The 26,674-nt window shown below is 35.1% G+C and overlaps 1 pseudogene; it reads left to right on the top strand.

Annotated features, from left to right (window-relative positions):
• The first annotated feature begins 574 nt into the window (after positions 1-574).
• LOC125828069 (uncharacterized) lies at positions 575-23,164 on the top strand (annotated as a pseudogene).
• Positions 23,165-26,674: the final 3,510 nt, after the last annotated feature.

The following is a 26,674-nucleotide window of genomic DNA, read 5'->3' as shown; positions in this document are numbered from 1 at the left end:
TATGATTGTGTGTTGTAGGTTTGTTCTTGCTTTATTATAATACGTACATGTATGTGAACGAAGCTTGTTGGTCACACCTAATGTATATAAGTATGAACGAAGAATTATAAGTTGTGAATCATTCTTGTTGTATGGTTGTGATGATATACATTGTTATTGTGGATCGAGTGTTGTGTTCTAACAGACTAACTTCGATCGATTGTAACGTTCCGACATAATTATGGGATCGACTGCCACGTTCCAGCATAATCTTTGGATCGGGTACCACGTTCCGATAAGCTAACAGTTTGGGTTTGGGTTCCCTCAGAGGACCAATGATTTGACATAATTGTATGCCTTGAGGATTGTGAAACTGTACCTTATTCGTAATGATAGTTGATGTTGTATTTCCCGGAGTTGTTTTATGGTTATGAGGACTTATGTTTGATTGTTTTTTTATGTTCAGTAAACTTGATATGTACCTTGATGAAAAGTGAACCGGAAAGGACACACCCAACCAGGATGTGATACGGTAGGTGGGGAGTCAACGTTTCAAGAATTGTTAATGTTCGAGTAAAGGGTGTCATGTGTTGTAATGGCGAGGAGTGGGGATAGTGTACGTAATGTAAGTGCTTTGGTGGATTTGACTTTGGAGAAATGGATTTGTGGTTAGTGGTTAGAAAGCTTGATGTAATGTACTGTGTGGCCACAGTTGTGTAATATGTAGAGGTAGTAAGGGTTTGACGTGAGCGGTTAGTTGGAATGTTATAGTTGTATTTGGGAACTTTTCTATGTGTTAGAACGGTTAGGCAATGATCAAGAACTTAGTAAGTAGGTTGACCAAGAAGGTAATTATTAGTTAGATTACTAGCGTGATCAAAAACTTAGTAAGTAGGTTGACCAAGAAGGTAAAGGTGGAGAAGCGATGGGTTTTATTGCATGATCTTACTAGTTTTTTTCTTATGTTATGTGGTGGGCATCGGGTTTACCGATGATGCCTACCAGTACAGGTGGTTTGTACTGATACTACTCTTGCTATGTCTTTTTGACATAGTTTGGATGCAGGTTGGTGATGCTTCATTAGATGAAGATGAAGAATTCTCCAGCAGCTTCTACTTTTCCTTCCGCATGGTAGGAGTTGTGTCTTTTATTAATTATATCCAGTTTGTACTCTTATTAGCTCTTGTACCCGTTTAGACTAGATCCTTGGGGGTGTTAGTTACTTTACAACTTTTAACCCGAAATTGTTTAAAAGTTTTGCTTATAAAAACTCTATGATTTCATTTATCTCCATTTTTCGTTAATTTTTTTCCGCATATTTTAACTTTGGGATATGAAGGTTTTCCTACTTAGGTCTTAGAGTGGGTGCCCGCATGGCTCGAGTGGTTGGGTCATGATAGAAAACCTGATTGATCATGAGAAGAAGAAAAGATCAGTCTTTCGTAATGTTAGCTTCCGAATTGAACCTTCTAAAGGTGAAGTTAAATAGTACACCATTTATAATCCACAAGCGGTTAGTAAAAATCCTGCAGAAGAACCAATTTGTGATCGTCTTAACGGTAAATACAAGGAGGCGCTACATGGATGGGTAGTTGAAAAGAGACAACGTGAAAATGGATCCGGAGCATTTGACATGGTAAATACATTTTTTTGGATTTATTGATCACTACCAATATCGTGAATCCTCCACTTAATTATATTATTGCTTGTTTTATCGATTCTTTTTCCTAAAAAAAAGAAAGAAAAAAGAATCAGAACATTTGTTTTGTTTGTGTGAGACGATAATTAAACTTTATTTTCCTATATCAAACTGGACTACTAAACTACAACTATACAATCACATTCAAACTTATTTGTATTTTGTATTGTATATTTTTTTTTAGTTGTTTGAATTTTTATATATAACTAGTTTTTATCCTAATTAAGAACTAGTGAATCTATAACAAATTATATATCAAGAAAATGAGAGGTTGCAATATAATTACTTTGTAATGTGTGCAATTTGTACTTTGTAAAATCATATATATAATTAGTTCTTAACAAAAATCTTTGTTGGATTGCAATATTACTATCATAAGAGCAAACAATATAGTTCTATGTTGGAGGTAAAAAAATATGTATTCAAGGGTTTATCAAAGTTTGAAGTTGATCAAGAAACCACTGAAGTAAAAGAAGTAAGCTCTTACATTATTTGCATTTTGTTGGACTACTATAGCTTGTTTGACTAATTTTCTTGCGCACATATATATGTGTGTGTAAGAAATATTTACTAAGTCTTACCTTGCATTTCTGCAAGAAGTGATTTCCATGACGACCTCCTAACTATATGAAACTAACTTTTATTGTCATGTTAAGACATAGACATTTACATTATTCTTATTAAGTTTTTCTTATTAATCCAAAGGTTGGGGTTGTTAAAATGCACTCCATGAAAAGAAATGTTGAACGTTCCATCTTGAAAAAAAAGTCTGCAACAAAGAAACTGAAAAGAAACAACTATGGCAAGAGGTAGGTCAAAAAGTTTCTCGGTAAAGAAATGAACAACCTCATGAATAGGGATGTCAAACACAAAAATAAGATAAGCTAATGTTACGCTAGCTATTAGACAAAAGTTTTTTTTAACAAAAAAAAAAACCACTATAGAAAATATAGGAATTAGAAATTGATAAATCTCATCATTAGAATAAAAAAAGTTACATTATATAATCTTATTTAAAAAAGAATTATCAAAAAATACGTGTTAGCCATAAGCTATTTGGCCACTAATTTTGTAGTTGCACTATTTTTTTGGTTGTAATTTTTTTATATATATTTTATGTATTCTTACAACATTAATAATTTTAAATGAAAAGATGTTGGAATGTCAGAAGAAGATTCCTCCCCGAAAAGAATAATAGAATCTTCAATCTTGGAGGGAGAGCCTGGAACAAAGGACCAAATAAGAATATTATTCACACCAAAAGACAAATACAAGTGAGAGTAGCATCACAAAGTTCAACTAATTGTTGGACGTCTAGCTGGCGATGACGACAGAGCTTGTAATGGTGCAAACGGTGGTAGCAACGAAGGAGGGAGAGGCCGCTGAGATGATAGTGGTAGAATTTGAATATCCCAACATTGGTTTTCCATGTTTTCAGACAATAATTTAGTTTTGTTAGTCAAAACTATTTATGCCCTAAGTGTTTAATGAATTTCTTCAAAGAAGTCACTTTGAGTTTTATTCTATCAAGATCTTAATTGTTCTATTTTTGCTATATTAAAATGTGTCACAACCCAAGGTATCCCCCTAGGAGTAACATGGAACATCAGACCCCGAGAGGCCCCCATACAAGTCACTTAACATTCATGCCAATTCGGTGCCTCTCATCAAGCTCACAATTTAATGCCGCGACGCAACGTCGGGTATATTACCCTTTGTGTTTCAACTTTGAGGCAATGAACCGTCTCCCAACATGAGATCAAATTTACTCTGAAGAGCAGGGGAAGTGCAATAGAGCATCTAGTGTTTCACCTGACCTCTCCACTTTGGATACTTGAATCTCTTACCCAACTTCGTATCATGCTTTAATTTTGGATCATTGAGCAAGAGTGAAAGAGTCACTAGGCCACGTGAGAATTGAAATTCATAATTCATGTCCTTCAACTGAGTGACACTCTCATTTTCACATGATCTAGAGTTGCCATATATTATCTTGTTTTTAACTTTTTCTTGCAACTCTAGTATCATGCTACTTATTTCGCCTTCTTGGATTGTTATTGGTTTTTGTTGGTTGCAAAAACTCAAGATATCTTCTATATCCACCTTTACCTCTTCACTTGGCTGGGTTTCAAACCATTCTTCGAAAATGAATTGAAACGTCTCATACATGAACCAAGGTGCAAGTCGTGAGATTCTTCTTCTCTGATTTCAACCATTGGATAATGAGGAGTTTTCACCGTCACAATTTCTCTCATCTCAACCCTAAGAGTAGGAATTCCAAATTCAAGGTCGACCATGCTATAGCACCGAGCTAGGTACCTTTTTCACAACCTTTCAATTTCTTTAGAGAGAAGGAATAGGGATTTTTTTCCCCAACTGAGCTTTACATCCATGTCCCTAACACTCAATTGACTTATTACATTTGGTTCATCGAAAGGCTTTGGGTTGGTGAAGGGCATACCACTCCCAAAGATGTAATGATCACAAAAAGCCATAGAAAAAAACAAAAGAAAATAAAGACAACTATTCAAAATCTAGATAAAAACAAATGAACTAAAAATCCTAAATCAATTCAATACACCTAATTGTTCCCCGGCAGCGGCGCCATTTTTGATAACACTCAACTCATCTTCCAAACGAATCAAAAGAAAGAGCAATTATCGTCAATAAAAATATCCAACTAAGAGTCGGGGTCCAATCCCACAAGGAACAATCATATATATATATAAAATAGAACCTTAGGCCCGCCTACGTGGTGCCATCACAAACCAGAATTCCCTTTTAATTTATTTATTTACAAAATTAGTCTTCCCTTTCATGAAAAGTTGTGAATTTTATGAAGAGTTGTGACTTTAATGAAGAGTTGCGACTTTGATGAAAAGTTGTGACTTTTATGAAGAGTTGCGATTTTATAAAGAGTTGCGACTTTTATGAAAAGTTATGAATTTTATGAAAGGTTGTGACCTTTCTGAAGGGTTGCAACTTTTCCACATAGTTGTAACCTTTCTGATAAGGCACAATAAACATTTGTTCACACTACCCTTTGTTGTCTATAAATAGAGGGATTTACTCTCATTTAGCACAACGAAAATTTTGAACCTCCTCCTCCACTTCTTCTTCTTCACAATTAAATATTTGTATACTTTTCTCATGTTGAGTGGCTCAATGACACTATTGCTTATGTTACAGATCCTGATATGTATTTTTACAATCATTAATTTATAATTTATGCTATGTTATTAAGGCTAAATGATAAGATTTAATGATTTTCATTTTCCTTTACATTATTAATGTTTGTTACTATGTAATCTTGTATGTAAGATAATATAGTGTTTAGTTTTAATGCCTGATAGGTTTTAAGTATTACTTTATAAATTCCGTGATATTAAATTTTTGTGCGAAGCACTGGTTATTTTACTCATATAATGGTAATTAACAATATAAAGGATAACTGGATACTAGTTTGAATTTAGACATACCAGGTACACAACTATCAAATAGAAAGTAATTTTTATAACTACACTTCTAATGGGGGCAAAGACGATATCAAGCTAGGGATGTATGAGAATTGGAAAAATTTGGGAACCAATTAACACTCAACTATCCAATGCAATTCAATCTAAGATCAATCACTAATAAGTAGGATAGGTCATCTTCAATTACGCTAATTATCATTTGATTTCAAAATGTTTTATTGTGATATTTCCTTTTGGTCTCAATCACACAAATACAAAATAAACCAATACCTTAACTTAGACCTCTCTTTGAAGGAATCCTTGCACCAAACAATGACCCTAAACATTTATCTTTTGATCTCAAATTCAAGATTGCAAAATGTGATCATTAATCTAATCTTCACTACAATCAATCTTTTTCGAGCATCGACTAGAGATCGGAAGCTAAGATTGAGCGTTCACTCTCAACCTATAAATTCTAATATGAAAACTAGATGGAACCTATTTCATTAAATGAAACATCGAAACAAGGAACTACAAAAGCAATAAATAAATTAATCAAATACCCAAATAGCTTTGTCTATTTCTAGAACAAAAGCCCCAATTTCATACAAATATTACACCCACATTTCTAGTAATAAGAACAATAAAATACAATAAGGTAAACTCTAACTCTAATAAAGTAAGGTATACCCAATCATCTACTTCAAACTCTAACTCGCTTCTCCTAACATTAGTGTAATATTTCTCATGACTCTACACCATTTTTTACCTCTCTTGAATAACTTTCACCTTCTCCATAGCTTGATGAACTAAGTCTGGTCCTATCAACCCAAATTCACTAACCCTCGAACCATCTAATAGGAGATCTGCATCTTATTCCATAAAGAGCTTTAGAAGGAGCCATTTGGATGCTAGAGTGGTAACTATTATTGTAAGCGAACTCAATGAGAGGTAGGTAATAATCTCAATTACCTTTGAAACCAATCACACATGCCCTCAACTTTTCTTCTAAAGTCTAAATAGTATGCTCTGCTTGCCCATCTGTCTGAGGATGAAAGGCAGTACTTAAGTTTACCTTTGAACCCAAGCCTTTCTAAAAAGAATTCCAGAACTATGCAGTAAATTGCACACCTTTGTCTGAAATAATCAGAACTGGCACCCCATGAAGTCTAACTACCTCTTGAATATACAACTTAGCATAATATTTTACCTAATGGGTAGTCTTTACCGGCAAAAAGTGGGATGATTTTGTCATCCTATCAACAATCACCCAAATAAAATCTTGCTGCCTGGGAGACCTTGGTAAACCTGTGATGAAAGCCGTATTGATCATCTCCCACTTCCATTCCGGAAGTTCAATATTCTGAGCCATACCACCTAGCCTTTGATGCTCTACCTTAACCTATTGGGAATTCAGGCACATAGCAACAAACTCAGCAATGCCCTACTTCATACTACTCCACCAATAAACCTCTCTCAAATTGCGATACATCTTTGTGGAACCCAGATGGATAGAATACCTGGAGCTATGAGCTTCCTCTATGATCCTTTCTTGCAGTTCGTCCACCCTTGGTACACACAATCTTCCTTGATGCCACAATACATCATCTCCCCCTTGTTCAAAAGCCATTACTTTTTACTTATGAGCATTTGCTTTCGATTTGAGCAAAATAGGACTTGGTTTTGCTTTTCTTTCACTTTTGGCACTAAGGATGATTCTGCCTCATTCATCACCACTACTCCTCCTTTTGTGGAATCCATTAGGCGAACTCCCAAGCATGCAAGTATATGCACATGCATTGTTAGTTGTTTCTTATTTTTCTCAAAATGGGTGGTACTACCTTTAGACAACCCGCTCAAAGCATCAGCAACAACATTAGCCTTACCTGGGTGATAAAAAATACTCATGTCATAATCCTTAAGTAATTCTAACCACCTCCTTTTTCTGAGATTAAGCTCTTTCTGGTTAAACACATACTAAAGACTCTTGTGATCAGTGAACACATCCACATGAACGCCATATTGATAATGACGCCATATTTTCAAAGCAAACACTATGGCATCCAACTCTAGATCATGGGTTGGCTAGTTCCTTTCATGAACTTTCAACTGTCTCGAAGCATAATCTATAATTTCGCCATTCTGCATTAACACACAACCCAAACGAACTCTAGACGCATCACAATATACGACAAAACCTTAAGTACCCTCTGGTAAGGTCAATACAGGGGAAGTAGTCAATATTTTTTTCAATTCCTGAAAGCTTTTCTCACAAGCTTCATACCATTGAAACTTCATTGTTTTCTGAGTTAACTTGGTCAAAGGGGACGAAATGGATGAGAACCCCTCTACGAACCTTCTATAATATCCAGCCAACCCCAAGAAACTCCTAATATTAGTTGGAGATGTGGGTCTAGGCCTATTTTGCACTGCCGCTATTTTCTGAGTGTCAACTATAATTCCATCACCGGAAACCATATATCCTAAATGCGCCACAGACTCAAGCCAAAACTCACGTTTAGAGAACTTGGCATACAACTCTCTATCCTTTAGAGTTTGAAGAACTGTTCTGAGATTACTAGCTTGATCTTTCTTATTCCTTGAATAGATTAGTATGTCATCAATGAATACAATAACAAACATATCTAAATAAGGCTTGCATACTCTATTCATAAGGTCCATGAACACTACATGCGCATTGATTAAACCGAACAACATGACCAGAAACTCATAATGACCATAACGGGTCCTGAAAATTGTCTTTGGAATATCACATTCCCTTACTCTTAATTGATGGTAGCCAGATGTGAGGTTTATCTTAGAGAAACAAGCGGCACCCTGAAGTTGATCCAAGATATCATCAATTCTCGGAAGAGGATACTTATTATGGATGGAAACCTTGTTCAACTGAAGGTAATTTATACACATTCTAAGGGAACCATCCTTCTTCCTCACAAATAAGATGGGTGCGCCCCAAGGTGAGACACTTGGTGGAATGAAACTTTTATCTAGCAGATCTTCCACCTACTCCATCAACTCTTTCAACTCTGCTGGTGTCACGCCCTGAGCTACCCCCGAGACGCGGACACGGGACCTAGGACCACAAGTGATCCCAAGCTAACCCTGCTGGCATGATCATGAGCATACTAAAGAAAATAAACTGATGCGGAAGCTAAATCATAAATAAATCTTAAAAGATGGGGAGTACCCATATACTATAATTGAATATATCAAATCTGAGAGTTTCATACAAAAGAAATATCAAACTCAAATACTAAGCCGAATCTAACTATGTCTGAAATAAGCCTCTAAATTGAATAGAAATGTTGGACATGCCCCAACTAGATCTAGCAAAACTGAAACTAAAGACTAAAAGCAATAAAGATAAACATGTCACTAGTCCTTGAAGAAGGAGGACTCACCACTGATGCTGCTGAACTGGAGATCGGGAACCGATATAAGCATGATCTGGATGCTGAGAACCTGAACCTACATCACGAGAAGATGTAGAGCACGTATGCATCAGTACTTGAAGGGTACTGAGCATGTAGGTTAGAGTAAAGCTGAAATAACATATAACTGAACAAAGCAATAAAGCAATGAAATAATCTGAACATGATATAGATATTGAATGCTGAGCTAACTGAATGCAATGACCAATTTATAACATGCTGAGACTGAATATTGAATATACTGATAAATGGTCAATGCAATAGAATCTGACTGAACTGTGGGAGCTACCGATAATCGACATAAAACCACATGAGCTAAATGTGGAGTCCGATGTATACGCCCCATCGAGAGGACCCAATATACCCTCCCACAGGTATAGAGGCATGCTGGCGTGATCACTAAACTAATGTTGCCCACAGAGGGGACTTACACCTACGTGGCTCGTAGTTCTGGGACTATATGGGTACACTGAAACCCTAGTTCAACTCGGTATTATGCTACTCCCAATGAATTAAGTGGTTAACTAGTTATGACTGAATTTCTGTAAATACTGGATAGCTCGAAACTGAACATGCAAAGTGAGAATGCAACAATTAATCTGATAATGATGCATTCAAAAACTGAGGCATGTAAAACTGAATACTGAAATATCTGACCTAGCATGTGTAATTCAAGAACTAAAGAAATACATACCTAGGGTTCTGAAATTCATGTGATAAACTGAGCAATAACATGATAATCTGATTTGGAACATTTAAACAATTAATTCATGATGATCTGTTCAAATTCTAGAAACCCTAGGTCTGTTTATAATCATGGAATCAAGAATCTAACTGAATTCTAGGGACCTAATGGGCGAAAGGAACCCACTAGTGAAATCCCACATACCTAGTGACGAATTCCACGGAGAAATCTTTTGATTTTGGGGCTGGAACTGAACTAACCTCGCTGCGTTCTTGAACTAGGGTTCTTGACCTTTTTCTCCTCTCTTGCTTCTAATTTTTCTAAGTTTTGATTAATGAATTTGACTTAGGCAGGTTCTAGTTGTCTTTCTAGGCTTAAACTAATTAAAACCTCATGATTTAGGGTCTAAACGACGTATATTAGGGGTTAAACGAAATAGGCAAAGACCAAAAGACCCCTGAATTAACTTTGTCGGAGTGACTGACGGAATGGACCTACGGTCCGTCAATCAATCGATGGTCCGTCGATTGGGTCCGTAGGTCGAGTCTGCCCGACTGGGCTTCACTAAAATGGGCATAAGTTTTTACTCGAAGGTCGGAATTTAGCAAACTTGGTGGCGTTGGAAAGATAATTCAATTATCTATCTAAACATAGGTCATTGTACATACAATTCATTTTGTGCTAAGATTTATGACCATCTGAAGTTGACCCATCAATATTTTTCAGCTAACTGGCTGTTGACCCTCATCTACGGTCAGACCTATGGACCGTGGATTGAATGACGGTCCGTGCTGGTCGACTGTAGTTTGTGTCAGAGGCTGGGTAAAGGATGTCTCGATCCACGGACCGTGGTCTGATATATGGACCGTGAGTCTGTCCGTGAGTCGGGACTTAGCCAAATTTTTAACTGAGTTCTGGGGAAGTTTTCTGTCACGCACCACGGACCTACAGGACGGACCGTGAGTCCATTTACGGTCCGTGGATGGTGTCCTTGAGTGCCACCTGTAACACCAGAAATCTGAAATCTCTATTTTCGGATACGGGGTGTTACAGCTGGAGCCATTTTATATGGTAGAATAGATATAGGACGAGTATCTGGAATAATATTTATACCGAAGTCTATCACTATCTCAGGAGGGACTTCGGGTAGATCATCTGGAAAGTCTTTTGGAAACTCATTCACAACTGAAACTGACTCAATTGGAGTTGTCTCAACACTAGAATCGTTAACTAGAACTAAGTGGTAGACACAACCCGTGGAAACTAACTTTCTCACTTTCAGGTACAAAATGAAATGACCCTTAGGCCCTGCTAAACTGCTACTCCACTCTATAGCTAGCTCATTAGGAATTTGGAACCTAACAATTCTAGTTTTATAATCAATGGAGGCATAACAAGCATGAAGCCAGTCCATACCTATAATGACATCAAAATCTACCATGTCTAACTCAACTAAATCTGCCATGGTGTCCTTTTGTTTGGTGGAAATGACACAATCACGATATACTCACTCAACTAGAATAGACTCCCCAATGGGTGTAGAAACACAAAAGGGCTCACAAAGTTTCTCAGGAAAAATATCAAAATTATTTGCAACATAAGGAGTCACAAAAGATAAACTTGCTCTTGGGTCTAGCAAAGCATAAACATCAAGATTAAAGACTTTGATCATACCAGTGACAACATATAGAGAATTCTCTTGCTCTTGATGACTAGTGATCGCATAAAGGCGGTTAGCTCCTCTGCCAGTACCGAAAGTAACTCCTCTAGGTGCAGCCCTGTCCGGTGGAGCAACTAAAGAAGATTGGGCTCTATTTCCTTGATTCCCATTACCTTGCCGATTCTTAGGGAAATCTTTCATGACATGACCCTCTTGACCACACTTGAAACAACTTGTGGAGCCATCACAACACTTACCTGCGTGGTTCCTACCACACTTAGCACATGCAGGAGCCCAGTTACCTCCTTGTGCCACACTACCCTGAGATTGGGCAAGTCTAGCTTTGAAGTGTTGGGAAATCTGACTATTATACTAACCTTTGTTTTTGGGTGCAGGTGCACTAGCAGATAATGAAGCAGGTCCCTTTTCCTTTTGCTGAAAGGACGAACGGTTCACATTATTTCTTTTATGCCCGGATTCGTTCCGTGTCTTAGCCTTCTTGTTTCTAAACTCCTCCCTATCGCTCAGTTTCTCCTCCTCAACCTACTCCACATAAACCATCAACCTTGCTATAACCATGTCCCATATTCTCTTAATTGCTCGCCCTCTTTGCTTGAAAGATGGGACAACCCAGTAACATATAGACTCATCCTGCTCCTTATATCCGCAGTCATCTCCGGAGCATATCGCGAAAGTTGGGTGAACTTTAAGCTATACTCATGAACACTTAGTAAGTCTTGCTTAAGGGTAAGGAACTCTCGTACCTTAGCCACTCTCAATTCTGGGGGAAAGAAACACCCCAAGAAAGCCTCCTCCAACAACGCCCAAGTCAAAATTGGTTCCCCCTCAACTCTACCTTTCTTCCACTAGTCAAACCAAGTCCTAGCAACATTCTTCAGTTGATATGCAGCTAGTTCCACTCAGTCAATAATGGCAAGGTGCATTACCTAAAATACCTTTTGGAGTTCCTCAACAAAATTCTTTGGATCCTTAGTAGTGCTTGAACCAGTGAAACTTGGAGGACTCATCCTCGAAGTATCATCCCCTTCCTGTCAGTTCTCCCTCTACCCAACTTGGTTGGACACAACTTTACTTAACATCTTGATAGCTTCCCTAGACTCAGCATTGGCAACTTCTCCTTAGGGTTACACTTCAGGTGCATTAGGTACCCCTTGATCTTGAAGGTTCTTCCTAGCAGGACTACCTCAGACAACTCTTCGTGGAGGCATGATCAACTGAAATACACGCATGAGCATGAGTTAGAAGAAACTTTTAAGAGATCAAACTCTAACGCACAAAATGAGTGTGAAAGAAGTGAGATAATTCCATAAGTGTTGCAGCCTCCTAATTATAGATATGGTGCCCTTGACACCCATAACTGGGACTCTACAGGAATGACTTCATAGATTCCCTAGGACTCTTGAACTCTGTGCTCTAATACCAAGTTTGTCATGCCCAGAGCCTACACCCTGGGTGGGACTGGCACTCGAGAACCATTGTTGGCCCCAAGAAAACCCTTTGCCTAGCTTACTTACTTAGCGGAAGACTTAAACATAAGAAATATTCTCAAATAAGGAAATTATAAATTAATCTTGGAATGTATTTAAGGAAACATTCAAACTAGCCAAAATGGCTACTCAAGTCTCCTAGCAAAACATCTGAAATATAAGACTAAAGAACTATAACTTTTCGTCTATAAAACCTCTAAACAAAGAGGAATGTCACGATAAGACCCCCGATCATCCTTACAACTGAAATGAACAAAAAAATAAGACAAGATATAACCAGAGGGATCCTCCGCAAATCTTGGAGGATCACGAACTAACTCTTAGTGCTCAATTGGATCAACGAGGCTGTGGATGCTAATCGTGGTTACCTCCATCTGCATCATAAAATGATGCAGAACAAATAGTTTCAGTACATTGAATGTACGAGTATGCGAGGGGAAAACTAAACATAACTTAAGCTCGAAAGTAATCTGTAAGGAACACTTACCTTGGCTTTACTCAACTCAAATGCAAAGTAAAACAACAATAATGGTGCATTTTATACCAAGCATTTAAAACATTAATTATCAACTCAATTTGTTAAAGAAATGCAATAACAACTCAGTTTACATATAAAGTAATATAGTACTGTGATAATTTCTCTAACCGACAACCATCACTATGAGCGTAAGTGATGATACAGTGTCTCGCCCACGCTGCCAGAATTGTCCTATACCTGGCTATCATATAAAATGCCTCAACTAAGTAGATCCACTAGTCTATGCTAAAAAGCACTAGGGAATCGTCTAAAAAGTATGATCATTTCTACCCATGATGGCTACCTGGTTTATGGAGACTTGAGTTATTATGAACTCGCGTCCCCATATCGGTGCTCAATACTTCTCCTAAAATACACTCAGCTCATATGCTTTTAAAAAAAAAACTCTTTCTGTGATTTGAGATAATTACTCAAAAACTAGCTCACAGGCTCTCTTGGAAATTAGTGTTTCCTTTCTTGCTCAAATGTGAAAACATTTTAAATCTTGGGAATACTTAGTTCCCGTATAATCTTGGAAGAAATGAACTCTACTCTTAATCTTTACTCAACTAAAAGATTAAGTTTTAAAACAAAGTTAAAACGTTTCTAAAAGACCTTTGGAAAACTCTATGAACTTCTTTTTACTTAACTATCACCCTCTTGGTTTGACTCTTAACATTCCTTGAATTATGGTTTCAAGGTTCATGACCTCACGTTTATAGATGATTTCACTATGGTTAGACGTACCTTAGATTATAGAAATCAAATAGAAAACATAGGTATGTTGTTAAGGAACTAGTACGGAAAGAAGGGGGGAAAAGTAGGAGGACTAGTGTCCCTGGCGCTCTTAGAGGCGCGGGCGCCAACCCTGATATTTCAGAGCCTGACTTGGGGCGCTCTGGGTGGTACGGCGCTCCAGAGGTCAACTTTCAGAGGGTGTTTTGGGGCGCGCTGAGAGGTGCGGCACCGCAGCCTCTTCCCCAGATTTTTGACGAAACTTCTCCTTCATTTTTCAACTCTAAACTCTCTAATTTCACTTGGTTCTTTCTCCAAACACTTAGAATCGACTATATTATTAATATATGCAAGATTCAACTCGAAATTGCTTTCAAAATGATACAACTCTATGTTATCTTACATACCTCGTAGGGATTAACCCTTGACGAAATCAACATGAAAATCTCCAAGAAATCAACGAATCCTTGCTTCTTCTCCTCTTTTCTCCTCTTCTTTTCTCTTCTCTCAAAACCCTAACTCTTTTTGAAAAGCATAAGCTGAACCAAATCAGTTTAGACCCCAACTTAATTAACAAAAACAAAATTAAAATATTAGGGTATGGAGAAGACCATAATTCCCTTCTAAAATTCGGTTTTGACTTTCCTTATCTAGACAACCCAACTTCAAATGGGAAAATCTCACTCATACGAATTTGGAATTGAGTAAACTTGGTGGTGTTGGAAAGATAATTCCAAGATCTTTTGTACGGTATCTTTTAGCACACCTAATTTATCTTGAGCTAGGAGTTATGGTGGTTTAAAGATGACCAAAAAGTCAAACTTAACATAACTTAACAAATTTTTCCAGATTTTTCTTTCTTTCCAAAAACAACTGTTTCCAATTCTAACTCTTCTAATTCTTTTAAATCGCGAGGTGTTACACTCCAACAATTGAAAGATTGGACAGAAGTTTACAACAATTGAAAATTGAAGAGAAGTACTCCAATACAATAACAATAACAAGAAGAAAAAGGCAAGAGTATACAACTTTGAACTACAAAAAAATGTTAGAAATAATAATTCAAAGTTAGAGTAGAAATGTTAAGTCGTTTAGGATTTGTTATTTATGGTATTTACTTATTTATGTTTTGATTAGAATTTGTTAGTTAGAGTAGTTCCTAGTCCTAGTTTAATTTGATTTTTACCTTTATAAATAGGAATGTTACTAAAGATAGAAATATACAAAAATACAAGAAATGGAGAAGGGCCTTAAATGCTCCTCAAGTATTTGAATTGGTACAAAATTACCCTCCATCCACCTATCGGCTGTAAAATACCCCTGTCGTCCACCTTTCAGCTCGAAATACCCTTATGTAATCATACTCATTAGGTGGATGGAGGGTAATATTGTTCCAAATCTCATAGTTTAAGGGCATTTTAGGCCCTTTTCCATTAAAATAATTTTTAAATTACTTAATATATAATCTCACATGATTGACTTGATTTAGAATTTCATAGTAAATTTAATATTATAAAATGGTTAGGCGTCTACTCTTTACTCTTTCCTCCCTGGCCCTTCACTTCCTATCTCTTCCATTTATGACAAACAAGAGAGAAAAAAAGAGGAAAATAACGATGCATTCGTATAGAAATAATTAGTTCAATAAAAGATGACTCAATTAAGCAAATATGTACAAATATTACATTTTTCTTTTGTGTGTACCCAAAATTAAAATTAAATTAATAAAAATAATCATTTCTCTTATCCCCACAGTCATCCCATCATGACAATAATACTAATTAAAAGAATATAAATATGTGATTTCATTTCAAGTTTGAGTGACAAATATCCTAATTAAGAATAAGAGATTACAAAAAGGAATAAAAGAGAAAATGAACAAGACATTTTGATAATTGAGAGAAAATTTTATATCAATGAAATTAATATTTTTTTAGATGGACAATAAGTCGGGGTAAGTATGGACTTTAGTTGGATTCCCATTTATGAGTTGGGTTACGTTATAATAAATTGGGGTCGATTTAAAATAGGCCAATAGGAAGATATCATGAAATTAATTATTTTTTTCAATATTTTTTTCAAGTTTATCGAGTCAAAATATAAATTATAACTGGTTTTATAGAAAATTAGAATTTTTAAATATATTATTTTTATTATTTATTTGAGAAGGGTTTAAATTTGGACCGATCACATTAAGCAATATAATAAATAAATAAAAAATAAGGGAAAATATGAGTCAAAGGATTAACATCAACGGTATTTTTGAGCCGAAAGGTGGCTGTCAGGGGTATTTTAGGGCTGATAGGTCGATGAAGGGTAATTTTGTACCAATTCAAATACTTGAGGGGCATTTAGACCCTTCTCCATACAAGAAAATAGATAGAACTTGAAGTAAGATTCAAGAACCTTTGAGTTTATAAATAATATATATATATATATATATACTAGTTTTGTCACACGTGTGTTGCACATGAATATCAAAGCATGTACCACATTGTTTTTATAAATAATGTAAATACTATTAAATAAAAAAATAAGTAAAAAATTATTACATGAATGAAAAAGTATAACTTCCTATGAATAGTTAATCTAAACTTTCTTATGATTACTACTAAAAGTTAGTCACAATTAAAATCTCTTTGTTACACCTCTTAAATATACTTTCTCCTCCATTCCTTGTAGTGATTTATTTAGTTATTATTGTGTTGTTGAAGTTCTTACTTTTATAATATAATATAAATAAATATTGATATATGTAGAAATATTTTGAGCTCAGACTCGAAAAATCCTTCGTTGTAAGTAGGATTTTACCGAGGAATTTAAAATTTTCATAAGTGTTAAGGTCACTAGATGTAGCACCTTTAGCTCCAAGAAGAACTAAAGAAAATTCATTCAAGTCATTCCTAAGTTCCTTTAAGTTTTGGGTCAACTTGAAACGACCATAACTTTCCGTACGTGATGACTTAGGTGGCCCATAAGATATCAAATGAAAGGTCTTTGAATTATCTTTCCAACGCCAATGTGTTTGCTAAGTTTTGAGGTCCTATGAGTGAGATTTTCCCTTTTGAAGTCAAGTTGTCTAGTTAAGGAAAGTTACCAGAATATATTAAGGGGTATTTTTGACTTTTCCTTACCCAATCAGATTTAATTCATTTTTAGTAAGGTTTTATGGGTCTAATATGATTAGGTTCAGTTTTGTAATCCTAATATACGCCTAGAGTTTTAGTTGAGAGTTCAACAAGAGAAAAGATGAGAAAAGGCCGAGATTTTGTCGAGTTCTTGAGGATTTGATTTATGATTTCACCAAGGGTTTAATCCCTAAGAACTACGTCAGCTTCCATAGTGTGGGGTTTGGTCACCCACATATCAATCATGTTCATTTAAGTGAAATTCGTTCTAGAAGGTTGAATGTATGATGTTCCTGAACTATGTTCTTGAAATTGGCTTTCGTTCTTGACTTTAGATGAGATTTGATGAGTTCTTGAGGAAATCATGTCAAATTTAGAGTTGTGCTTCATTAGATTCTTGTGTACATGTACTGGGTATCTGAATGGAAAGAAGATTTGAGAAAAAGAATTGAGTTCAGGCGAATTGGTATTAGAAAATGAAGAACAAAAAATTCTGGTGAATTTGGCACTCCACTCTGCGTCGTGGACCTTCCCTCCTTATGCACAAAATCTTTCTCCACATTGCAGAGATGTCGCGGACCCCTTTGCCTCAAAATTTATTTTGCAACCAAATATTAAAATGCATCTCCTCATCGCGGATTTGCTTCCAGACAGTGATTTCTTGATAGTTTCTCATATTTAACTATTTAAAAAGACTCCTAATCATTACAATATCCTCCTATCACATATCATAAGCTTGAATTCATAATTCAAATTCAAGGAAGAGTTAAGAGCCAAGTCTTGAGAGTCCTTTGAGTCTTTTGAGGAGTTTTCCACAAATTCTAATAACTTGTTTCAAGACTCAAGTAAGTGAGCATGAGAGTGCGGAAAATGTATTCATGAGTCTACACTATCTACGAGATCCTTCATATCATGAACTATAACTCTTGAATTCATAATTCAAATTCAAGAGAGAGTTAAAATTAGAGTTCAATAAAGTCTTTCAGTCCAACTGTGAATCCTTTGAAATCAGCTATTGATTTGAACTAAGTTTTGAGGAAGTACGTATGAGAAGAAAAAGAGTTGTATACACGAGTTCCATATCATTATGTAGACCCTCGAGTCGAGTCGTTCATGACCACAAATTCTGCATGAACTTCATAAGTTGAGCATCTTTGAGAGGAGTTGTATCTTCAAGTTCTAAGTTCTTGAGTATCGAGTTCCTAACCCTTTTGAGAGTATATTCCTAATCATGGGACTATTACATGTTACCCATGAAGTGAGTTGAGTTGTTCTTGCCCATAATTCTGTATGAACCCTATGAGTCGAGCAGTCTTGGGATGAGTAGTATCATTGAGTCTTGAGTTTTGAGTACAGAGGTTTTATATTAATATTAAGATCCCTGAGTGGAGTCGTTCATGTTCATAATTCCACATGAAACCTATGGTTTGAGTTATAAATTTTGAAAAGCTTTTTAAAACCAACACTTGAGTTCCATATTTGGTTGGTCAAATAATTTTTTAAAATTAATTTCTCTAGAAAAAGAAACTCCTTCAAACTTATTTTCCTCATAAAAATAAGGAAAATAAGTTTCATAAATAAATATTTGTGGAATAATATATTCATCACTTGTCACACACTAGAAAATAAATAAGAACCCTATTTATTTACCAACAAAACATTGTCTTTTTTGTTGTTTCCTTGAGAGAATGTCTGTTAGTAAAAGTTAGCAGCATTACATGTCTTGATTATGTGGTTTTGAAGGAATTTGACTATTGAATAAAGGTATCTGCCATTTCAGGTTTTCTTTCTGTCTATTTGATATAGAAAATTCATGTATTTTTCCTCATTGCTTTTCAAATTGTTGAGATTTAGATTTCAAAAAAGTTTGATTGAATCTTAATTGTATTAAAATAAACAAAGTTTGATTGAACCTTACAGATTATAATGTAGCAAATATTGAACAACTAAGATCCTGTATTAAAAAAACTCAATCTTAATAATAGAACAAAATACAAAGTAAATTCTTTCAAGAAATTCATCAACTACTTGGGGCACAAATACTTCTACTTAAAAATCTAACAAAATATGAAAAAATAATGTTGGGATATTCAAATTCTACCAAGGCCTCTACCTCATTTCGTTGCCACCACTGTTTGCACCGGATCTATGACCCTCGTCATATCCCATGACATCACCAAATTCACCATTACTAGCTCCACCACCAACATGGAAAACCAATGTTTGGGATAATCAAATTCTACCACTATCATCTCTGTGCCATCTCCCTCCTTCGTTGCTGCCACCGTTTGCACCATTACTAGCCTTGTTGTCGTCGCCAACTAGACCTCCCACAATTATTTGAACCTTGTGATGCCAACACCAATTTAGGTTGTTCAGAAAATATTCTCGCTTGTATTTTTCCTTTGGTGTGAATAATATTCTTACTTGCTCCTTTGTTCCAAGTTCTCCCTCCAAGATTGAAGATTCTATTTTTCTTTTAGGGGAGGAGTCTTCTTCTAGCATTCCAACATCCTTTCATTTTAAAATTATTAATGTTATAAGAATACATAAAATATGTATTAAAAATTTATGACCAAAAAATTATAGTGCAACTAAAAATTAGTCGCCAAATAGCTTATAGCTAACAACTATATTTTGATAATTTATTATTAATACGTTATTAAATAATAGTATAATGATAACTTTTTTTTTGTTCTATGATGAGATTTATCAATTTGTAATTCTTATATTTTCTATAGTGTTTTTTTGAAAAAAAAATTGTTGTCCTATAGCTAACGTAATATTAACTTACCTTGTTTTTGTGTTTGACATCCCTACTCATAAGGTTGTTCATTGCTTCACCAATAAATTATTTGACCTCCCTCTTGCCATGGTTAGTGATTTTTGTTGAAGACTTCCTTTTCAAGATAGAATGTTCTGCTTTTCTTTTCATGGACAGCTTTTTAATAGCCCCAACCTTTTGATAAATAAAAAAAATTAATAAGAATAATGTAAATGTCTTTGTGTCTTAACATGACAATATAAGTTCGTGTCATATAGTTAGGAGGTGGTCATGGAAATCACTTCTTGCAGAAATGCAATGTAAGAGCTTACCTTATTTTCTTCAGTGGCTTCTTGATCAACTTCAAGCTTTGATAAACCCCTGAACGCATATTTTCTTACCTCCACAATAGAACGACATTGTTTGCTCTTATAATAGTAATACTGCAATCAAACAAAGATTTTTGTTAAGAACTAACTATATATATGATTTTACAAAGTACAAACTACACACATTAAAAAGTAATTATATTACTAGCTCTCATTTTCTTGATATATCATTGGTTAGAGATTCATTGGTGCTTAATTAGGATAAAAACTAGTTATACATAAAATTTTAAACAACTAAAGAAAAATATACAATATAAATCCAAATAAGTTTAAATGAAATAGTATAGTTGTAGTTTACTAGTCCAGTTTGAAATAAGAAAATAAAGTTTAATTATCACCTAACATACACAAAACAAATATTGTGATTCTATTTTCTTTTCTTTTTTTTTCAAGAAAAAGAAAAGATAAAACAAGCAATAATATAATTAAGTGGACGATTCACAATATTGGTAGTGATCAATAAATCCAAAAAATTGTATTTACCATGTCAAATGCTCCGGATCCATTTTCACGTTGTCTCTTCTCAGCTACCCATCCATGTATCATCTCCTTGTATTTACTGTTAAGACAATCACAAATTGGTTGTTCTGCAGGATTTGTACTAACCGCTTGTGGATTATAAATGGTGTAACAGTTAGCTTCACCCTTAAAAGGTTCAATTCGGAAGCTAACATTACGAAAGACTGATATTTTCTTCTTCTAATGATCAATCATGTTTTTGGATACTCTCAAAGGAATTATAAGAAACAAAAAAGTAAAGAAAACTCAAGAATAATAGTTGAGAAGTATGGTGGTTTGAGGCTTGAAATATCGAGAACTATATATAGATAATTAAATTGAGAAGATGGAATGTAATTTTGAAAATAGATAAGGATGAAATTAATAAGATATGATTGCTTTTAGAAAAAAAGATTACGATATTTACATATTTGATCAATAATTATTTATTATTTGTAGAAAGTGACTCTTTTAGGAAAGAAATTATGATATTTGGATATTTGGTCAATACTTATTTATTATTTGTAGAAGGTGGCTCTTTTAGGAAAAAAATCATGAATTTTGGACATTTGGTGAATACTTAATTATTATTTGCTGAAGGAGGAATGGTCGAGGAGACCCTTCTACTTATCCTGATTTGACTAAGATTATGTGACATTTTATTTTGCTGAGTCTGATAAAATGTGTGGTTTCACATGTATAAAAGCGAGTGAACACAAAGGTTTCTACTAAAAAATATTTAAAAAATTATAGGAGTGGGGGTTTGGCGGGGGGAGGGGGGGGGGGGGAGGGATATTATAGCAAAATAAAATTCCCTAGGCTAGATTTTGAACTTTCTTGCTTGTGAGAAGATAAAAATGTCATATTTGAACTATACGATTTTTCAAAATAAGAAGAAATTGTGTTCTGTGAAAAGATATTTCCTTTCAAGATAACCTTTTGATATTTATATTCCAATCAGATTAAGTTTTTCCAAAAGAAATATCTTTGTGAAAACATGATTGAACACGAGAAGAAAAAACATCTCTCTTTTCTAATGTTAGCTTCTGAATTGAACCTTCTGAAGGTGAAGTTAAGTGTTACACCATTTATAATCCACAAGAAGTTATTACAAATCCTGGAAAAGAACCAATTTGTGATCGTCTTAACAGTAAATACAAGAAGATGATACATGGATGGGTAGCTGAAAAAACACAATGTGAAAATGGATCTGGATCATTTGACAGGGTAAATACAAATTTTTGGATTTATTGATCACTACCAATATCGTGAATCCTCCAGTTAATTATATTATTGCTTGTTTTATATTTTCTTTTTCATAAAAAAAAGAAAGAAAAAAGAATCACAACATTTGTTTTGTTTGTGTTAGACGATAATTAAACTTTATTTTCTTATTACAAACTAGACCACTAAACTACAGCTATACTATCACATTCAAACTTATTTGGATTTTATATTGTATACTTTTATTTAGTTGTTTAAATTTTTTTATATAACTAGTTCTTATCCTAATTAAGGACCAGTGAATCTCTAACCAATGATATATCAAGAAAATGAGAGCTAGAAATATAATAACTCTGTAATGTGTGCAATTTGTACTTTATAAAATCATATATATATATATATATATATATATATAGTTAGTTAGTTCTTAACAAAAATCTTTGTTGGATTGCAATATTACTATCATAAGAGCAAACAATATCGTTCTATTTTGGAGATAAGAAAATAAGTATTCAAGGGTATATCAAAGTTTGAAATTGATCAAGAAATCACTGAAGTAAAAGAGGTAAGCTCTTACATTAATTGCATTTTGTTAGACTACTATAGCTTGTTTGACTAAGTTTCTTGCGCACATATATATGTGTGTGTAAGAATATATTTACTAAGTCTTACCTAGCATTTCTGCAAGAAGTGATTTCCATGACGATCTCCTAACTATATGACACTAACTTTATTATCATGTTAAGACACAAAGACATTCACATTATTCTTATTAAGTTTTTCTTGTTAATCCAAAGGTTGTGGTTATTAAAGAGCAGTCCATGAAAATAAAAGTTGAACGTTCCATCTTGAAAAAGAAGTGTACAACAAAGGAAAAGAAAAGCAACAACTATGACAAGAGTGAGCTCAAAAAGTTTCTGGGTAAAGCAATGAACAACCTCATGAATAGAACACAAAAATAAGGTAAGTTAATGTTACGCTAGCTATTAAACAACAATTTTATCATTATACAATATAGGAATTAGAAATTGATAAATCTCATTATTAGAATAAAAAAAGTTATCATTATACAATCTTATTAAAAATAGATTAACAACAAATTACCAAAGAATACGTGTTAGCCATAAGCTATTTGGCGACTAATTTTGTAGTTGCACTATTTTTTTATATATATTTTATGTATTCTTACAACAATAATAAATAAAAGGACGTTGGAATGTCAGAAGAAGATTCCTCCCCGAAAAGAACAATAGAATCTTCAATCTTGGAGGGAGAGCTTGGAACAAAGGAACAAATAAGAATATTATTCACACCAAAGGACAAATACAGGTGAGAATATTTTCTGAACAACCTAAATTGGTGTTGGCATTGCAAGGTTAAACTAATTGTTGGAGGTCTAGTTGGCAACAATGACAGAGTTAGCAATTGTGCAAACGGTGGTAGCAATGAAGGAGGGAGACACCGCTGAGATGATACTAGAATTTGAATATCCCAACATTGGTTTTTCATGTTTTTAGACAAAAATTTAGTTTTGTTAGTCAAAACTATTTGTGCCCTAATTGTTTGATGAATTTCTTGAAAGAAGTCACTTTGAGTTTTGTTCTATCATGATATTAATTGTTGTAGTTTTTCTATATTACAATGTGTCACGACCCAAGGTATCCCCCTAGGCGTAACATGGAACATCAGACCCCGATAGGCCCCATACAAGTCACTTAGCATTCATACCAATTTGGTGCCTCTCATCAAGCTCACAATTTAACATCGCGACGCAACACCGGGTACATTACCCTTTGTGTTTCAACTTTCAGGCAATGAACCATCTCCTAACATGAGATCAAATTTACTCTGAAGAGCATTGGAAAAGCAAGAGAGCATCAAGTGTCTCACTTGATCTCTCCACTTTCAATACTTGAATCTCTTACCCAACTTCGTATCATGCTTTAATTTTGGATCATTAAGCAAGAATGAAAGAGTCACTAGGCCATGTGAGAACTAAAATTCATAATTATTGTCCATCAAGTGAGTAACACACTCATCTTCACATGATCTACAGTTGCCATAAGTTATCTTTGATTTTCTTTTTCTTGCAACTCTAGTATCATGCTAGTAGTTTCGCATTTTTAGATTGTTATGTTTTTCGTTGGTTGGAAAAACTCATGATATCTTCTATATAAACCTTTACCTCTTCACTTGGATCGGTTTCAAACCATTCATCTCCGAAAATGAATTGGAACATCTCATATACGAAGAAAGGTGCAAGTCGTGAGATTCTTCTTCTCTCTTTTCAACCATTGGATAATGAGGAGTTTTCACTCTCAAAATTTCTCTCATCTCAGCCCTAAGAGTAGGAATTCCAAATTCAAGGTCGACCATGCTATAGCACCTAGCTAGGTACCTTTTTCAAAACCTTTCCATTTCTTTAGAGAGAATTGATAGGGCTTTATTGCCCAAATTGAGTTTTATATCCATGTCCTAAGTGCAACGACCTGCTCCCATCATTATAGAAAAGTCAATGGGGAAAAAAATTGGGCCAGAAAACTTTTTCGTAATTACTTGGAATTTCCCAACCTAGTCCAGATTTGGACGAAATCAGGGTCATTAAGGTATAGGGAAATCTGGTAGTAATTGGGTGATATATTTGTGAATTTGATCACATGAGTAGATAGATAAGTTGTTAAGGAACTCGTATGAATTTACGAAATTGAATTCGGGCAAGTAGAACTCCCGGAATTGAACTTAGCGTGAGAGGTAATTTCTGATTGTCTTTGGTCAAAAGTGCGTTGTGAAATGGGGGTATTGGAATTTTTAAAATAGCTCACTATTTAATGTAAGCCGCTTTGGCAGTGATTTCTGTCGCCAGGGCGGGGCTGTTGTAGCAGGGTGAGGACCACTGTGGCGGGCCCGATGAGACTTAAAGTCATAAATAAACCTCAAAAACATTTTATTCTGCAATTTTCAAACTTGAGAGCTAAAGAACGAACCGAGGGATTTTCTTGACAGTTTCCACCATTCTTGAGGCTAAAGGTAAGATTTTCACTCCCCAAATCCTTTTTTTGATCCGTAGAACGTAATCTAGTGGGTAATTATCCATGGGAATTAGTTTTGATCTGAGAAATATGGTGGAAAAAGCCCTAATTTTGATATTGGGATCATGGGGATGATCTAGTGTTGTTGGAATTGTTAGTAATTCGGGTAATTAGTGATTGTTTATTGATTTTTGTGTTATTATGAATATTTGTAGACCAAGAAAAAGTGGAACGAATTCGGAAAGGGAAGACTCAAATTTCTTAGGGTTTCAAGCTTGTTTTGAGGTAGGTGATGGTTGTTATTCTAGCTTTCAAGGGCTCATCATAGCTCTTTTGTGACTTGACTCAAGCTCATCAAACCTTTTTTGTGATCACGCTCATCATAACCTTTCCTGAAAGTAGACGACAAGTTTGAAATATTAACATCAACATAATCATTGAAAGAGTATCTTCTTTTTCACCACATAGCATCAAGGTGACAGGATTTCTATGATTGTGTGGTGTATCTTTGTTCTTACTTCAGTATGATGCATGTATGTATGTGAATGTCACATGATTAATCATATTAATTGTAAATGAGGATATATGATCGATGAATTCTATGAATCATGACTTGATTGTATGATTATGGGAATGTATTTTGTGATTGTGATTGTGGCTTGTTGAATGGATTGGGTAGTGCGTTCTGACACACTAGCTTGGATCGGTTGCCATGTTCCAACAAAAATATGGGATCGGTTGCTACGTTTCAGCATAAACGTTGGATCGGGTACCACATTTCGATATGCTAACTGTTTGGGTTTGGGTTCCATGAGAAGACCAATGACTTGTCATAATTGTGTATCTTGAGAAATGTGAAGTTGTTCGTTATTCGTAAATGTTAATAATATTGTATATGTTCGATATATATGTTATTATATTATTGTATTGACTTATGCATGTTACACTGAGTGGGATAGCCGTGTGATCCTACCAGTACATTGTCGTTGTGTACTACTACTGCACTTGCTCTTTCTTTGTTGAGTACAGGGCATCCTCAGGAGGCTATTGACATACCTCGCTTAGAAGATCAATGATCGTTTGAATTCAAGGGTGAGCCACTTATTTCGGGCAGCCATGGGTTCTCTTACATCTATGCTTATCATTTAGGACTTAGACTAGTTCATTAGATACTCCTATGTTTAGTTTGGTCGTACCCATTTTTCTTTAGGCTTGGGTTCATTGATAGATGTTTTGGTACACTGACTTTCAGGTTCTAGGGTATTTCTGCATTGTTTATTTGATTAGATTTTTGTGTGGAGTTTATGGGAACCCCCTATTTCTTTTATTAGTATTTAACTTGCTTCCGTAACTTAATTGCTTTAGTTTTTGGTTTAGTTGCTTGGTTTGGGTTATAGTAGTGGTTCGCCACCAGAGGGTTAGAGTGGTTGTTAATCACGACAGCCTGGGTTGTGAAAAGTTGGTATCAGAGCCTAGGTTCATTGATCTCGATGTACCAAAACGAGTCTAGTAGAGTCTTACGAAATGGTACTAAGACGTCTATATTTTTCTTTGAGAGGCTATAGGACTTTAGGAAATCTCTTTATTTTCTCTGGTCTCCTTTCGTGGTATAACTTGATTCCAATTAGTATCCGGTGATTCAAATTGGTATCTAACCTCCTTCACTCTCATGTCCGCAGATGGTTAACACTAGATTCAACGACGTCAGTCCCATAGCTCCCATCAATGCTCCAGCTGAGGAATCTGCAGCAAGAGGTCGTGGTCGAGGCAGGGGTAGAGGTTGAGGAAGGGCAGCACCTCATAGGGATGGAGCATCGATTGAAAATGCTCCCAGGAATGAGGCTCCTCTCGTGCATTAGGAAGAGATAGAAGAAAATATTGAGGTTGAAAATGTTGACGATATTAAACAAGAGGAAGAGGTACAGGCTGAGAACACATGTATTTCTCCC

Source organism: Solanum verrucosum, unplaced genomic scaffold, assembly GCF_900185275.1.
Source record: "Solanum verrucosum unplaced genomic scaffold, falcon-dt-bn FXZP01000078.1, whole genome shotgun sequence".
Taxonomy (NCBI): Eukaryota; Viridiplantae; Streptophyta; class Magnoliopsida; order Solanales; family Solanaceae; genus Solanum; species Solanum verrucosum.
Note: the sequence above shows the minus strand (reverse complement) of the source record. Positions and strands in the feature narration are given on the sequence as shown.